This window comes from Falco naumanni, chromosome 14, assembly GCF_017639655.2.
Source record: "Falco naumanni isolate bFalNau1 chromosome 14, bFalNau1.pat, whole genome shotgun sequence".
Classification (NCBI taxonomy): Eukaryota; Metazoa; Chordata; class Aves; order Falconiformes; family Falconidae; genus Falco; species Falco naumanni.
Genome location: NC_054067.1, coordinates 9,423,676 through 9,428,205, shown reverse-complemented (window position 1 = coordinate 9,428,205; position 4,530 = coordinate 9,423,676).

Genomic DNA, 4,530 nt, shown 5'->3' with positions numbered 1-4,530 from the left:
ATATATTAGGCTAAACAACTTATGGACCAGCTACTGCGTTGAGATAATTGAAGTCAAATAAAGTACAAAATAATAATTTCAAAAAGGTATGTACGGGTTTCAACTGGAAAAAATACTGCAATTCCAGGGACTCCCTGTTTCTGGATTAGGAACATCACTTTGGTCACTGTAGAACTCAACGCATGGGTAGTTTGTTTAATGGCAAATGGTCTGTTACTGCTAAAAGTGATGATCAAATAAAGAAAAGTGGCTTACCTGTTGGCAACTTGTACTTTATCCATGACCAATTAGCTGAAAATTCTTGGTTGTCAGAGTTCCAGAAATCACTTGTGTAATGTCTATGGAGCTGTAAGTACCTCAATAAAAAACAAACAAACAAAAGCATTGTTGTTACTGGGACAGATTAGGAATAGGAAGAGAACGAAGTGTGTTCTTCTGGATGGTTCTTCACTAAATCAAAGGTGTTATGTTAAAAAAAGGAGAGATGTTTGCATGGAAGGGAGCTGTGATAGTTTGATCAGTCTCAGTTGCTAAATCCTAGAGCAAAAGAGTGATTGCACCAGATTTCCGCTTGTCTCTAGACTCTTCATCATATTTGCTTTGTCACAAGTCAAATTTGAAATATAATTTACACTGCAAAGCACTAAAGGAGGGTTTAAAAACCTACCACACAGGTATGAAACATGATGTGTAAGCAGACGCTTTGTGAGTGGCACAGAGCAGAGGCGGCAGAGGGCCAAGAGTTCATAGCCAGGAGCTGTGGTGTTTTGAGAAGAGGCATCTGTGAGAAGCAGTTGCTGCCAGCTCCCACTGAGGCTGATCTCACTCAGAGCTGGAAGCTCCTGCCTTGCACATAAGCAAGATTCTGGGGATCAACAGCATCTTGCCTGTGTGAGACTGAGAATCTCCCAGTTCCCACCAAGTTTCAGCTGTCACAGTACACTTTAATTTATAAAATAGAAATACAAACTCATGCATACCCCTCTTGAAAGATGCATGAGTTAATGGATAGGTCAATCAGGATAAATAATCAAATAGAAACATGTTACTAAAATGCTTTGAAAATTCTTATGTTAAAATAGCCAAAGAATGAAGAAATATTATAGTTAATTCACTACAAATCTTGAGGATTTTTTTAGTAAATTAAAAAAGTTGATATAACTGCATTTGTATTATGCATGATTCCCCAATAAACTGCTGGTAGTCTTTAATGATGCTCCCATTCCTGAAGGAGGATTTTTATTCTTATTTTCTAAACAAAACTTCCACGGTTACTATCATATTTGTGGTTTGACTGGTCATTGCTAAAAATTGGAATATTCTAGTGCTCTTTTATTTAGATTGCAATCCTTGTCCAAGAGCTCAAGCTATGTTTAGAGTTCTGCATTTGAGAGTTCTAAATTACAGGTTATTTGAAAAATAACACTTCTGCTATCTGAGCAGAATATCTTTTATTGGTTTCATTTTACAGATGTGAAAATTGTGGTACAGAAAACTAGTGACTCTGTACATCACAAAACACAGTAGCAGCACTATATTGCAAGTCACTTGTATCTGGAAACTTCCTTTCATTCGGAAGACATATCTGTAAGTAAAAAGATGTTCCTTTAAAGAGAAAGCACAGACACTTGCTCTGATGACAAACATCTGATGAATATTCAAAGAAAAATCCTCATTCCTGGGATTGTGGTGGGTTCTTTTCATACAGCTGACTGGGATGCATGAGAATTATAGTTGGTTTAAAAAGGGTAGAATTTGGAGCTCAAGTTTTTGATTTTCACTTGCTTTCTTGCATTTCTTGCATTTTGTTCTGAATGTAGTAAAGCTGATAGTCAGCTTTAATCCTTCTGACAACAAGTTCAAGAGTGTAGGTCTTACTCCTGTGAAGTCCTAAGTTTTGTGATCACAAATTTCCCTACTGCTGAATGATAATTTCATCTTTTATAGTTACTGCCTGGATGACAGAAATGTGTGTTTCCTCATGGCTAGTTCTGTGGCTTCTAGATTGAAGTATGATTCTGTAGTACCTAATTAATATCTTTTATGCTGCTGCGAACCATGAATCTATGTACTGAGGGTAAAAGACTCATAGGCCCATTTACAAGTATATGAACTGCATATGGAATGCAAACTGATATGCAAATGTTTATGTACCTCCATTGGAATTATGTCCTTAGGCTTAGCATGCTATTTTATGCAAAGTGAAAGAAGTAGTAAGATGTACGAGAAACTTAACATGTTTTTCTGAGTTCAATACTTGCATTTTCTTCTGTTCTAAGTCTTTTAGAATGTGTTTTCTGTATTAAGCGTATTTAATTTGAAGGATTTAGGGGGAAGGAAAGTGCAATGAATGGTTTCTTTGGAGATACATGAAAAATGTTGACAGATTTGAAATAAAGCATACAAGTTTCCTACTGAGATTCATACTTACTACTGTGTGATCTGCTGTATTATCTGTAGAAAATGTCTTTGTACATCAGAGAAACAAAAAGACCTTCAGCAGATTGTTTTATTGAACTCTTAATAGATATTAAGAAACATAACGCCAGCACTTCTGCCACATTGCTGTCATTAAATAATAAATCATTGCTGTAGCTGCCTAATGGGATACGTAGCAATGCTGATGGTGGCAGTCTAGACCTGAGCTGAAGTGGATTAATTTAAAACACAGAGCAAAAATAGTAGATAGCAGTGCTCAGCAGAACAGTTTTGGTGCTAGAATCTAGTGACTAATCACAGAAAAGAAGATAATAGAAATAAGATCTAACTAAAACTTACAACGATGCCTGTCACAGTCTTCAGATATCCTCCAACACCTAATTATGAAACTGTCATCTAAACATTAATTAACATATATTCAACACTCGTATTTGTGTGAGGCATCCTGTCCTAATACACAGACAGAAAGGGTGGGCACTAGCAGACAAATGGCTTTATCCCAGAAATGATGATGATCTGTACCTGCCTTTTATCCCAAAGGAGGTATGAATGCATGGGACTTTGGAAAATAAGGTCTTATGGTACTTGTTCCTAACACAGTGCCTTAGTCATGTAAGTTTAGTTTTGGTTTGATTTTTTTTTAAGCAGGATTTGCTTGTTAAGATGTGTTTCCAAGCAAGTAAAACTATAGGGTTCTGTGCTTCTGCCTTGTGTCTGGCCAATTTGGAAAGTCCCGTCTTTGGAACTAAGATGTAAGAGTAGCATATCTAGGTGAGAGCTACCTCCTGGTCAGGCACAGTGGGTCTATCTGAACTACCCTTGCACCATCAGTGGTTTGGCCTGTTTTATCTACAACTCATTTAGCAGAGATACATGTAGCCATCTACAAATATAATTGTGTGTAGCATTTGTAACATGAAATGCTTTGTCAAATTATTGAAGTTTATCAAATTGTTACAATTATTTACCAAATTATTAAAAACAATCTCTTCAAAGATAATAGACTGCTCTGAAAACAAGAAAAAGAGATTGTGAGGAGTCCGGCAGTAAAAAGCCAAGAAAATTGAAAGCAATTGTTCTGTCTGTGACTTTTGTTTGCTCTATGTAGGAATCTGTTGAAATGTGCAAATGTTGAATTTGTTAAACTAATTAACACATAAAAATCCAGCTGTAATAGTAATCAAAACTTGATGGTTCAACAGACTATGGGTTTTTTTTTAGTATTAACACATCCTGCACATATGGCCCCCAGTTGAAGATCTGGAGCTGCTCGTAGAGCAAGTTAATATCAGGGGATTTAGAGGCAAGTATTTATTGGTGGCAGTTGTGAAACCAACATGTGGTCTAACTCTGACTGGTGCCTCCAACGTTGTCTGTAAGGGGAAAAAAGAAAAAAGTGACTTGTACTGCTCTCATTGTCCTCCTAGTGTGTGAAAACAAGGTACAGGGTATTAATAGATTTGTTGGCTGAGAATTCTGTTGGAGAGGCCTTCAGTTGATGAATTGTGGCCTTGCTAGAAGCTGTAACTTCAGCAACAAGGAAATACTGTTGGTTTTCTACAAGCTACTGTAGATATTTACTTGCTCATATTTGTTTAATTGTAGTATCTTGCTGGCATTTTCTTTATGTTCTTTGTGACAATGTCAAAGAATGAAGAAGATTTTGGTTTAGTTTGGAAACATGAAAAATACCTTTTAGGTTATCTATCTCACAAATCAAAACAGACTATCTTGTAAAATATACTTTAATAAAATAATTCTAAAGCACCTCTTTCATTGTGATTTGCGTATCATGAGTTGTCGAGTTTTAGCATTTAAATTAAAAATTAGAAGTTTAGTTGTTTCATTGGAAAGACAAACAGAATTGGTTTGGTATTGTCTTAATAAATTACCTGAAGTAGCTATTGGATTACAAGTAGACAAGTGCTTCTAACTGACTAATAAGGTGCTTTTAGTAGGTCATTTATATACCAGACACAATTGGTAAGGGATTTTTTCCTTAATGTGAAAATACAGTTCTTTTGCATGATGCAACTATCTTTGATCTCTGTAAATGACTAGCAAGAAGTTTTGAATGTTGGAAGCTGACCA